Consider the following 13847-nt stretch of genomic DNA (forward strand, 5'->3'; position numbering starts at 1 on the left):
TTTACCAATGTTACCACAATAAACTTAAAATAAATAAATCTAATTGCTGTTTAAAGGATTTATTAAAAATGCCCTGGTCATTTGACAAATCAATAAGATCATTTTAGACAGAGAAAACATTGCAATGAAAATAACTCAGGGTGATGAGATGTAGAGTGAATGGGTTGCTCCTTAAGATAGAGTCATTGTGGAAGACCTCACTGAGAGGGGACATTGAGCTGAGACATGAATGACAAACATGAAGTAGCCTGACAAAGAAAGAACTGTAGGAAAACACTGTAAGAACATGGAAACAAAATATAAAGGCCCTCAGATAGGAAGAAGCTTTGTGTGCTTGAGGAATAACAAGGAGGCCAGTGGTTGAAGTGGGATGAATAAAGGGGATATAAGTTGAAGATGAGAAGGAGAGGTAAGCAGGGCCAGATCACACTCAGCCTTGCAGGCTGCAAGGAGTTCTGTTTTTATGAACATGGAATTATTTCTAAGATATGGTTAAATGAAAAAAAATAAATAAATGGCTTGAGTAGAAAGATTGCCTTCATGTAAAACTGTATATACATTTCCATATGTGTCTATAAGTACGGATATACATTTGGGTATATGTTTAGTAAAATACTAACACCGGAAATCTCTGGGTGCTGAACTTAATGGGATATTCATCCTCCTTTTTTTTTTTTTTTTGTATTTTTCTTTATTGTTGAATGTTTACAAAAAACTGCAGAGACATATCAAATGTGCATTCATGAAAAGCGAACTATGGTTCTTTTTGACTAAGACTGTGGCTTCCAAACTAATGCAAAGTGAGAAAAGGAGGAATTTATGAAGAAGTTTGTTGAATTTCATTAAGTAATATAGAAATAAAATGACCTATACATTTTTTTTTGGTTTTCATTGAGTATGAATGATAGGAAAAAAACTAAAAAAAATCTAGTGTGCACAGAACACAATCAACAGAGCTCTTATTATGTACCAAAATAAAGTTTTCTATACAACATGCAAAGTACAAAATAAATGGTAAAACATTAACAAAAAAGAGGATAACTAAAGGAATGAGATGGAAAGGTAAGAAGGAGACATAATATTCAAGCTACACATTTATTCGATTACTCATTCTTTCAATACAGTTTTTAATATAATCTGTAGTAAATAAATGAGTTGCATGCAAGAAGTTCAATTGGATTAAATTCTCATGGGTATAAGAATATAATATGACCACAAAGGAAGGCAAGCTTGGCAGAGAGCAGGGCACAGAGGCTGCTTCTTCATATCAGAATGGTCAGACTCAGGGTTTTAACATTCTACCAAAAAATAAATGGAAAATTTTCCTTAGATTTACTTCTTCCATCAAAAATTTCTCATTATTTTCTTCTATGCTACTCCTTTTCACTTTTTTATATTTATTTTTTATTTCCATCCTCATATTTCTGTGATATCAGTGGAGTTCTGATACAGAGGATTCACTTGAAACCAGCTTTGTACTTGACATGTGACTAGTTCCATGGAAAACCACAACACTGGACTAATTCCACACTGGACTAATTCCACGGATAATCTGATGAGAAGTTAAAAGTTCTATAAAAGTATCTTGGGTTCCATTCCATATATGGAGAACAAGATTTTCTGTCACTATTCGATTAAGCAAATGCCTGTCTTTTGGCAAGGAAAGAAGAAAAGCATTAATCATTTCCAGTTCATCCATATCAGGATGTTTACTTCTGAAAGACAAAGATTCAATTCATATCTTTCTTATTATGACTTCCAGGTATTTTTCTCAAAGTGGATGATTCTAGAAAACTTCAGAAGAGGTTATTTGTGGATGCATCTGCTTAGAAGAATAGCATGTGGACAATAGCAGGAGAATGCCTTGACAATGCTTGTAGACAACCTGCTGTTTGCACTGGTCTACTATGACTAGAGACTTCTATTTGTTATAATAAATCAGGTTTGATGATGATCTTTGAGGCTTCTGGCCACTTTCATCCTTCCAAATGTGCTAAATTGTTGTTAGGGTTGGATCTTATCTTTGGCCATATTGAAACCCACTCTCAAACTCTTCAACCTTAGCTTTGTTTTTCCATCTTGTAGGATTACACCTAACTTTTACTTACCTGGGTTTCATAGGCTCAGATTTGACTTTCAATTCTTGCCCCTGCAGCTGATACAGTTGGCTTGGCAATCATTGCCAATCTAGTTCTCTCTTAACTGTTTCAACACCAGTATAAGTAGAGCTGAGGCTAGCACCCAGACTACAGATCTGGCACCCAGATCCAGGTAGAGGCTGGATTGGGGTACATGGAGAAGAGTTAAAGCTGTGAGAAAAAGTGAGTGGAAAGCATAAAAATCCATAAGTCATTATGTGAGCATGAAGAAGACAAAGGCCCATGTTTGTGAAGGACTGGACTGGTCACCAGTGACTTTCTGTCAATATTTCTACCTCTCCACCCTAGCGTCAAGATGAGACAGAATTTTCCCATTAAAGGCTGCAGGTGTCAGCTGGGAATGCCTTTTTCCTAGCCTGTTCTGACCACTAAAGCCAGTCCCATCTTTAAAGGGACTGTGACATTTAAAGTTATTTGTTAGCATTTCTGACTTGTATATTCTATTTTCAGGTTAACTGACTTTTAATTTAAATGAGTTAGGCTCCCATTGGATAGTGATGGAGTATACCTTGATTATATTCTGGAACTAAGCATAATCTCTGGTATACTGATATTATCATATTTTCTCATCTTTTCATTTTTTTCATAAAAAGTTTTTTTAAACAGACAATGCAACAAGCTTATATAAAATGAAAATGTTTCAAGTAATTTATATACCTTAAAAATATTTGTGTGCCTTTGTTGCTAATCCATAACTGTTGATAAAAACTTTGTTGATAACTGTTGAAAAAAAGATTAATTTGACCTTGGCTTTATTCTTAGATTTTAAATGTTTCCTTTTATCTCACTCATATTCTTTCATAAAGCTGTTATGTACAATTCAAGGTTCATACACGTTAGTTCAGTGTCCAAAGCCATTGTAATTTTTCAGGACTGGCATAATACATCACTTTCCAGATAAGAGATTTTTTTGACTGCCATCTTTCATAATTTTCTGCTGAATTTTTTGTCTTTCATATAACAGAATTAAAAAAGGGAAAAATATGAAGGGCATTCTGTGCTGGTAGTACAAAACAATATTTTTTTTATATGCTCACATGAAAGTAATTTTTCTCCGTAGTCTTAAATGAGCAATATCTAATCTTCAATTTACTAGTTGGAAGCTGGTAGCACTATATTATTCAAAATCAAAACATTGTACAGATGTTTCCTTTCTTTTTTTATTTTATGTATTCCTGAAAATATATTCTCAAATTGACAGTATGGATTCAAACAACATTTACATAAGCATTAGATCTATGTCCAGAAAAAAAACACCCTTCCCCACATACACACACACACAAAATGTCCAAATTCCTGCTCTATTTTGGCTTCCCATTTGGTGGTTGACCTCTACCCTGTATAGGTGTGTCTGTCCATACATTCTTGGGCTGTTTCAAGGAATTTCTAGATAAATTGGTAAGGTTTGTTGCTGAATATAAAAGATATAGTTCTCATTTAGAGTTTATAATTTTACAAACAACAATTTATTTTTCATCCACAGGAAGACAAAATCTTCATATCTGAATCTCAGGTACAAGATGCTATGATCATGGAGACATACCAATTGTTTCTATTGCCCTTATACCTTGCATTGAGTATCTAAGGTACTGTATCCCATTAATCAATTCTAATTTATATAGAGACATAGAAACTTAACTTCATCATAAATTAGTATTCTAGCTTCCCTTGATGAGTCTTCTGGATTTCCTTTTGATCATATCCTTTAGTTATTTATGACCTTTTCTATATTATCTACTCTTTTACTTCCAGTTGGGGACCACAGTTGAGAAGTCTGTTTTCCCCATAGTACTAAGCACTGGCTGTTCTAGTATTCCACATAATGGAACCCTAGACAATATTTGGAGATAGGATCCTTAGCATGAAGTTTTGGTATCCCTAAAATAAATAAGGGCTTCAGTGGGGTAACTCCAGTGGAGTTAATGTTTTTTCTTTTTCCTAAAAGAAAATAATTTATTTACTTAAAATATTAAAATATCATATATAAGTATTTTTTAAATATAGAAACACTGAATATAACTGATAGGTAATAAATAACTACAACCAAATCCAGTAATGGTAGGCATGTATTATTCTATAGCAAATGTTCATATTTAATAAAAAATATAAAAAGCAAAAGAAACCCTCTAAAACTTTAAAGTATTTATAGTTTTTAAATTATGCTTTTCTGTATTATGTTCCTTCCTGTTCCTACTATGAATTACAAGGCGAATTTTTGGCTTGTGGTGTTAGGGTGTCTGCACTGTTTATAATGGCAATTTATATTTGCATTTTTTTCATGACTACCAAGAAGAAATGAACTCTTAGGGAAGTGTACCAAGGATATGAACAATTTAGGTGGACATTCTTTAATTTTTCTTTCCAACAAATAATAAATGGAAAAGGAAACTGAAGTTATGACTAATGTATTACATGAATAAATGGGTGTACGATATGAATCCTGCACTCAAATTACTCCTGTAATATCTGCATCGATGGTCCCAATGGACAAAGTGATTGGAATTGAAGGCCACCCAGTTCAGGGGGCAGCAATAGTCATGGTCTCAATTATTGTTATTATTGTTGTTATTGTTGTTATTGTCTTTGTTGTTGAAACAGAATTGTGATCACTGGAGTGGAATTGTTTTGATTGGTATTATGTCAAGGGAGCTAAAATGATCAAATTCAGCACATCAAACAGACATTTGGCAGCCATGATTATTATTACTCACAATATAAACTTAATAAATGCTCTTGGAGATAGCTAGCTAAGAGAGACTCACTTAACTCTCATTAAGGAAAGAAAAGAAAAAAAGTAATTTATCTACTAATTTCTTTCCAGGGTTTACAGAAAGTCAGGGCCAGGTCTTAGTAAGTTTCCTGGCATTTATAGGAAGTCTGCTTTTTTTGCCACAGTACTAAATGTTCTGTAAGGCTGCCTCTTTCCTTATCAGTTTCTTGGTTCCTGGATTTAATGTTTTTAGAGCAGGAAGGAAGTTAACTGCCTAGAATCCACAGTCTGAAGGGCTGTCAGAAAAATAGGTCTCTCTTGTTCTTTGAAAGAACAGGAAATATTCCTTGGCTTGCTGGTTTACAAGGAATAATTGCCTTTATACTTGTTCACACCAGTGAAAAAAATGGTTCACTCATATTTACTAGTATGTTTACATTGTGTGTGTGTGTGCGCGCGCGCGCACGCGTGTATGCCTGGGTATATTTTCAGATCATAGTCATCAATATATTTTTGGAATACTAGTTCTAAAGATGATTTCTGAACGTTGCACTGGTCTTACAGCCTTTCTCTTCTTAAAGGTCCATAATACTTTTTATTATATTAAAGGCTCTAGAAAGTCCCAAAGTAGAGAGACATTCGAACTTGGTTTGACTCAGAATTTCCCCTAAATTTCAGTTGATCATGAAGTCCTATTTTTCAGGTAATGATTAATATCTCAGTTCTATAAACATATTTAGAAAATGCTGACTTAATGATTTTTCTGAAGGATTTGGATGGTTACAATAAATAACCTAATATATAGAGATGTAAGAGGAATGTGAAAATATAGGCTGATAACAGTGTCAAATTTCTACTGGCTTCTTTAAGCTTAGTTTAGTTAATTCTACTTCTCAAAACCTTGATCTGCTGAATCACTATTAGGCCACCAAACTCTATAGAATACTTTCTGTGCAAGTAGCTGCTGATAAAGGAGCTTAGTAAGGTTTTTTTTTTCTTTTTCTTTTTTTTTTTTATGTTACTGAAATGTTCCTTTTCCTGAAGTGAGTTGCTGAGCCAATTCTGTTGGGTGAATCGATAAAGTTACTTCTTGTTTCTTTTGACATCTTCTTCCATTTGATACTTGGTGAAATTGGGACCAAAAATGTATAGGTTTTTCTAAGAACATATACTCATCACAACAACAACAACAACAACAACAAAGAACGAAAGAAAAATGTTCCTTACGTATCTGAGGATTCCAGTCCTTGGTGATATTTCCAAAGGCCAACAAGCAACTTTTAACATGACAAATACTTTTGGTGACTTAGCTTACTCAGTGAAGGGTAGAGGAAGGGACAGGGTTATTAATTAACTTCTGTAAAAGATACTTTATTTGATTAATGGTTCAGAGCTAAATTTAAATTAGGGCCAGATATGCTAGATAATTAAGCGCTTACCTAGATTATTACCAGGATATCCTGCCAGGAAATTTATTAACCTATAGGCTACTTCTGAACCTCTTTTCCTCCATCTTCCTCCTCCCACTTTTTTTTTTTTCTTTTTTAGCGTAACTGATTTTCAAAAACATAACTATGACTTCAAGAAACAACATAGACACAAAAGAACTGCTCTAGTGAGATAAGGTCGAAATCCTGATTAAGGACATATTGTAAATAACTTTAGTGTGCTTGAAGTTTAAACCACAGCTATCTTTTTCATGCTGCACATGTGTAGCTTTCTGATTTACTTAACAGAGAACATGACACAACAGTGATTCAGAGTAGTCTGGATTAAATCCAATGGCACAGACTGGTGATCTGGATAATAAAAATTCTCTTTTTACTCTTATTTGTCATTTCAGCTAAAAATCTTGTTTGGAGATCAGTTACGTGAAGATAACTACTTTCTTAAAAGACTATTCAAACTTTTTTTAGTGTAGACATGTTTTAGCACAGAGAAATAGAATAGTATAATGAGCTTCCATATACTAAATAATTAACTCAACAATTATGAACATTTGCTGATCTTGTTATTTATCTCTATTCTTCCTCTTTTCCAAGCAAATCTCAGAAATCATGTCATTTCTCAGAATACATTTCTAACTGATAAGCCTTTTATATTTCATAATAAACAGGCCATTACTCAATCTGACAAAGTTGAAAATAACTTCTTAATACCATGTAATACTGAGTCCACATAAATATCCTCTGTTATCCTCCTAATTTATACCCTGACCTAGCTCTAGGTTATCTCTAGCCCTTCTAGGACTCTCACTTCTGAGAATGAGTGGATCAATAAAAGAGTCAAGTGGCGAGAATCTTTTTTTTTTCAGCCCAAAGCACCAACTTAAACCCATTATTTCCAAGTTTCTCTAATTTCTCTAAACACCTCTAAGGACAGTGTTTTAATATCCAAGAAGTAAGAGCAAGCTACTTGAGTGATAAGCCAGAGATTAAATTCCAGAATTTGTTCTGCTTAGAGTCTCCTTTCCAAGTGCTTTGGGAGGCACACGAACAGAAAGTGGACTTAACTGTTGGTGAACAAGCAGGATTTCCTCATAGGGAGTAAAGTGTTTTCTTTTCATTAGGATGATATGTCTGTTTACATTTTCAAGTAATTTACAGTAGCCTTAGTTGTAGTGGGTCACTAGTTCATGCCTTCGGTAAACTCTCTTTTAGTGCTAATTGTGTGCAAGGCATTGTACTATTTAGAAAAATACAAGATAGAGAGCAAAAAGCAATGTACAGTGAAAATTCAGAAGTAAACTATTTTTTACGTGGGTCGATGACAGACAAAAGGAATATTTGACCTAAACCTTAAAAGACTTCCGGAATTTGAATAATTTGAGAGAAAGAAGGGCCATTTTTGGGTGGAGGAAGAGAGTGAGCAAAAGCACAAAGTAGGAAAAGCAAAACATGTTCAGTGAATAATCAGGAGATCAGTCTAGTGAATATGACACTCTTCAGGTCAAACATCGTGAAATGTCGTGACTAGCTGTGCAGGTAGGTGTAGATATTACGTAATCACTCAGTAAGCAGAGATTCCAGTAACTGCTGTCAGCCACTATTGCCGGGAACTACTAATCAGGCAGCATGTTTAGAATGTCAAGATGATGATTGTTAATATGTGACCAACCAAAAAGGCTGATCCATGATAGAGGCATCCAGTACACTGTGATATAATAATTAATCTAAGTGGATAATATTTTTACCTCCAAATCCAACCTAGTGGTTGGGTCAATAGGCAAAAACTCTATTACTGTTCATTTGAGAAGAATGTCTTTGCAAGGCTGGGAGGCTTGAGAAGTGCAGCCTCCATTAAGTGAAGCTTCTTTTGCTGTAGGGCTGAATCTTCCTTAGATCATTCACGTGGCAACCTCATATACTTTTTTTTCTTTTTCTCAAAAGGCAAAACACTAAAATTGTGTCATTAACATAGAAATCTCAAAATCTTAACCCCAACCCAGTTCAAATGTAGCAATGTTGCTGATTTGGGTTTGCTTTGTTGAAGTCAGCACTAAACTAAAATGTCCTGGGATCAGAGAAAAGCTTCATATCAGACTAATTCAAACTCCTAGTCCAGCTCATGTGCTTTGTGGGTCCTAAGAAAAAGCCTATTCTCTTATTCTTCAACAGTAGATAGAAATGCATTTTCAGTGAACATTTATCATGTGTTTATTATGAACAAGGCACTATGTTATGTATATCATAAATATTCTCTGATTTAATCTTCATAACAACTCTGTGACAAAGGTTAATATAATTTTCTCCATTTCAGAGATAAGGAAACTGGAGATTAGAGAGGATTAGTAATTTACACCAGGTCCCATAGCTGATAAGTGGATAGGCTGGTTTTTGAGCCCTGCTGGTCTATTCTGGCAGGTAATAGGCACCTGAGCAGGGATAGAGGCTTATGTGTTGCCAGGGAAAGTGGGTAAAAAGAACCCATTGCTTCTCTCTGCTGTCTCCAGCTTCTTCCTGCTTCTTCGTTACTGCTATTTCTTACCTCAGCTCTTCTATCTCCTTGTTTCTTGTGTATAATTCTTTTTTAAATTTACTAATAAATTTATTTTCTCTTTCAGTCATTGGTTTACATCTAGGATGCCAGGCCTTGCCTGCTAGGAAATTACAAGGAGAGCTATCAGGTGAATGAATGAATGCTTCACAATATAATAAATACTGGACTAGGGTTGCTTTGACAGTACGAAGGTGAAAAAAACCAAAATTCGAGGCCTGAGAAATGATACTTGAGTTGTGTCTTGAAGGAAGAAAAGTTGGACAGGAGATGAAGTAAGAACTTTCTAGGCAGACACACTAGCATTTGTATGGTCACTGAGTTGGGGCAACGCTCAGACACTGTTGGTCATTGGAGATGGTTGGAATGAATGCAAAGTGCTTCCTGGGAGTATTGAGAGATGAAGCTAGAGAGAAAGGCAAGGGCCAGACGATGCAGCACTTGTGTGCTAAGTTAAAGTTTGAATGTCAGCCTGAATGATTTGAAAGTTATTAGGAAAACATTGAAAGGTTTTAAGTTAGGGAAATGTATGATTTTGTATTTAAAATTACCATCCTGACTGTAATTGTCACTTGTCTAGCTAATTTCTAGGCCTGGAAAAGGAGGTACAAAGTTTCCACCAAGATTACACACTACCTGCCTTGAGAGACTTCAAATCCCTTCATCACCCTATAATCTTCTCTGATAGAAAAGCAGATTCTTCTATCTCTCATCCTGATATCAGAAGTCCTGCTCAGTTGGGTGCAAAGCAGCCTTTGTCATTGAAGATGTAATCACCACAGTGTGCTTTCTAGGCAAGATGCTTAGGTTTCACATGGACATTCAGATCCCCCTTTAGAACTCTCCTCACCCACATTCTCATATCTCTCTAGGTGCTGGGCTACTGAATTATCATTATCCCTTTCTAAGGTTTTTTTTTTTTTCCTCTGCTGTTACTGCTGAAGTCTGGGAGAGTTCAGGTAAATGGCTCTGTAGGTGGTAAGTTCATTGAGGAAAGTGGGAGGTGTGCTGTTGGGACAGGACCAGCAGGTTGTATCAAACAAGCTGCATCTACCAGATGCAGCTTAGAGCAATGACAGTCAAACATTTTTGCTCATCTATCACTTAAAATACTTGGTTAACATTCTACTTCATCATACTTTTTGAAGTTGATGCCTGCAATTTTTCATTATGTGTTTAAGTAATTGCATTGCAAATGTAATTTCAAGTGTGTTGAACATAGTGACATTTTAAACTATTATGCTTATAACAGCCTATTTTAAGCTAATAACAACTATGAGTGTATACAAAAGCTCCCCACATTTCATGTTCTCAATGTCATAATTTATATTTTTATATTATATATTTATTAACAAATTATTGTGGTTATAGTTATTTGTAATATTTTATTTTTTAATCTTTATTTTAGAGTTATAAGTGATTTGAACCATCACCATTACAATTTTGGAGTATTCTGTATTTCACTATATCTTTACCAGATGAGTTTTATACTTTCATATGTTTTCATGTTACTAATTGGCATTTTTTCCTTTTACCTTGAAAAAAATCTGTTTAACATTCCTTGTAAGGCTAATTTGGTGGTGGTGCTGATTTCCTTCAGGTTTTGTTTGTTTGGAAAACTCTTTTTCTCTTCTTCAAGTCTGATAACTTTGCCAGGTAGAGTATTCTAGGTTGACAGTTTTTGACAGCAGTTTGAGTATATCATGCTACTCCCTTCTGGCCTACAAAGTTTCTGCTGAAAAATCTGCTGATAGACTAATGGAATTCCCTTGTACTTAATAAGTTATTTTTCTCTTGCTGCTTTTAAGATTCTTTTCTTATTTTTAACTTTTGACAATTTAATTATTATGGGTCTTGGTGTGGGTCTCTTTAGATTCATCTTTTTTAATTCTTTTTTTGAGCTTCCTGGACCTGGATGTCAGTTCTTTTCCTCAGGTTAGGAAAGTTTTCAGCCATTATTTCTTTAATTAAAGTTTTTGCCCCTTTCTTGCTCTTCCCCTTTTGTGAGAAGAGTATATCGATGGAGTTGCTGTTGTCCCATAAGTCCCTTAAGCTCTATTTACTCCTTTTCATTTTCTTCTTTTTGTATCTCTGACTAGATGAATTCCACTCCTTGTTTTTAAATTCATCGATCATTTCTTCCATTGATCTGGTCTGCTGTTGACCCCCCTCTATTGATTTTTTCAGTTCACCTGTTGTATTCTTCAACTCTGCGATATCTGTTTGGTACATTTTTATATATTCTATCTCCTTATTGAATACTTACTTTGTTCATGCATGCTCTCCTGACCTTGGTGAGCATCTTGATAACCATTATCTTGAATTCCCTATCAGGTAAATCACTTATCTATTTTTTATTAAGATTAATTTCTGGAAATTTATCTTACTTTTTTGCTTAGAACATACACCTTTCTTTCTTAATTTTCCTTAATACTTTCTGTTGGTTTCTGTGCTTTAGATATAACAGCCACCTCTCCCAGTCTTGATACAGGGGTCTTGTTTAGGAGATGAACTTCTTTGGTTGCTTTGATCCTATGGGATTCATGGATGCAAGCCTCTTTGGCTATCAGAGCCACACATAGAATAGAATCTAAAGTTCTATTCCTCTGATGGCCACACATAGAATAGAATCTAAAGTTCTATTCCTCTGATGGCAGCTACAAAAGCCGGGACATCAGACATGTGTTCAGGCTCCTTCCGGAGAGATGTTTCATTTTTGCTTAACTAGTAGAGTGAGAAAGAACTTCCATATATTCTAAATTTAAGGTTGAGGAGGTATAAGAATGGCTATTATCAATAAGACAAGTAATAACAGGTGTTGGAAAAGTTGTAGGGAAAAAGGAACCCTCATACACTACTGGTGGGAATGTAAATTGGTAGAGCTACTTGGAAAACAGTATGAAGTTTCCTCAAAACATTAAGAATAAAATTACCATATGCCCCAGCAATCCTTCTTCTGAGTATCTATCCCCCAAATTTGAAAACATTTATTAATAAAGGTACATGAACCCTGATGTTCATTGCAGTATTATTCATAGTGGCCAAGACATTGGAACAACTGGAGTATCCTTCAATAGATGATTGAATACAGAGGATGTGGTACATACATACAATGGAATATTACTCAACCATAAGAAAAGATGAAATACTGCTATTTGTGACAACATGAATGGATCTTGAGTTTATCATGCTAAGCTAAATAAGTCAAACAGCAAAAGTTGAGAACCATTGATTTCACTCATGTAGGGTATAAAACTGAAAGCAACAAATGAACAAGACAAACAAAAAAAACTCATTGACAGACAACAGTTTAGTGGTTAACAGAGAGAAAGAGAGGAGGGGGGAGGTCAATTAAGGTAAAGGGGGTCAAATATATGGTAAGAGAAGATCTGACTTTGGGTGGTGAACACACAATGCAATATACAAATGATATATTATAGAATTGTATACTAGAAACCTATATAATTTTATTAACCAATATCACCCCAATACATTTAATTTAAAAAAAAAATGATTAAGGAAAGGTATGCCAAATATTATGTGCTTGTGCTTCAGCAGAAAATATCTTCCTCAAAATAGGAGGCTTATGAAGGAAAATTGATTCTCCTTTTTCTTCACTACTGCTGTTTGCTTTAGTTGTCAATGTCACTATGCTTAGTGAAAACCACATTCTTTAAAATTAAGAATAAAATAAAACCAAAAGTTTAGATTTATTCCTGCAGGCAGTACACACAAGTTGTCCAGATTCCAGGTGTCTTGTTTATTTCTATTTGGATTAGTTTTGAAAAACTCAGTAACAGTATTCTATCTATTGATCTCAGGTATTGATATTACCCATGTATTGTAACCTTGGTCAGCAGCAAAAAACTTAACTGTTAATCTTCCCTTGGTACATGCATAGCTACTTCAATTATTATTTTTTTAAATTTTCTGGTGTTTTTTTGAAAATAATTTACCTTGTCTTTAGAACAAGAAGTATGTCATGTTTATTTATTAGTTAATAACATCCTCCTTATGCCACTTGGGAAGGACTTGACAGGTCTTCTGGGTCTGTTACTACTGTACTGACTCCCTACACCCCAATAAGCTTCTCCTCTTACTTGGTGGGGTCATAGGCCTGACCTCACTCACACAGTATCAGGCACTGTGGTGGGCCTGGGGATTAGAAAGATGGATAAATTTCCTGTCTTAAAAGAACTGGCAATTGTCAAAGCCTAAGGGGTCCTTTAGACATTACAATACCACTTAAAGATTTACCCTGCAGACAACTACCTCTAAATGCTAATGTGAAAGGTGGAACAAGAAAAAGCAGCCTGTCTTCTTTTGAGAGAAATGTCTATTCAAGTTCTTTGTCCATTTTTTAATTTTTTATTTGCTTATGAGTGGTATGAGTTCTATATATATTATAAATATTAACCCATTATCTGATATATGGTTAGCAAATATTTTCTCCCATTCCATAGGTTGCTTTTTAACTTTGTTGATGATTTCCTTTGCTGTACAGTTTTTTAGTTTGATATAATCCCTTTTGTTGATTTTTGTTTTTGTTGTCTATGGTTTTAGTACCATATTCATGAAATCATTGCCAAGACCAATGTCATGAAGATTTTCCCCAATTTTCTTCTAGGAGTTCTATAATTTCATGTCTGACATTTAAGTTTTTAATCCATTTTGAATTGATTTTTGTTTATGGTATCAGATACGGTCCAATTTCATTCTTTTGCATGTGCATATCCACTTTTCCCAACACCATTTGTTCAAGAGACTATTCTTTTTTCATTGTACATTCTTTGTACCTTTATAGATGTCATATATGCTTGATTTTATTTCTGGGCTCTCTACTCTGTTCCCTTGGTCTATATATCTGTCTTTATGCCAATACCATACTGTTTTCATTGCTGATTTTTGTGATATATTTTGAAATAAAGAAGTGTAATGCCTCAGTTTTATCTTTTTTTTTTTTTTAAAGATTGATGTTGTTA

General features: G+C 34.5%; 1 long non-coding RNA gene across 1 annotated transcript; it reads right to left on the reverse strand.

The window, feature by feature from the left end:
* Positions 1-1076: 1076 nt before the first annotated feature.
* On the reverse strand, positions 1077-6478 carry LOC120598094 (uncharacterized). The gene is made up of 2 exons (XR_005651499.1): positions 6097-6478; positions 1077-2309 (listed from the first exon to the last, which is right to left on the reverse strand). It is a non-coding gene; the product is annotated as an uncharacterized LOC120598094 (long non-coding RNA).
* Positions 6479-13847: the final 7369 nt, after the last annotated feature.

This window comes from Pteropus medius, unplaced genomic scaffold, assembly GCF_902729225.1.
Source record: "Pteropus medius unplaced genomic scaffold, Ma_sr-lr_union100, whole genome shotgun sequence".
In the NCBI taxonomy this organism is placed as follows: Eukaryota; Metazoa; Chordata; class Mammalia; order Chiroptera; family Pteropodidae; genus Pteropus; species Pteropus medius.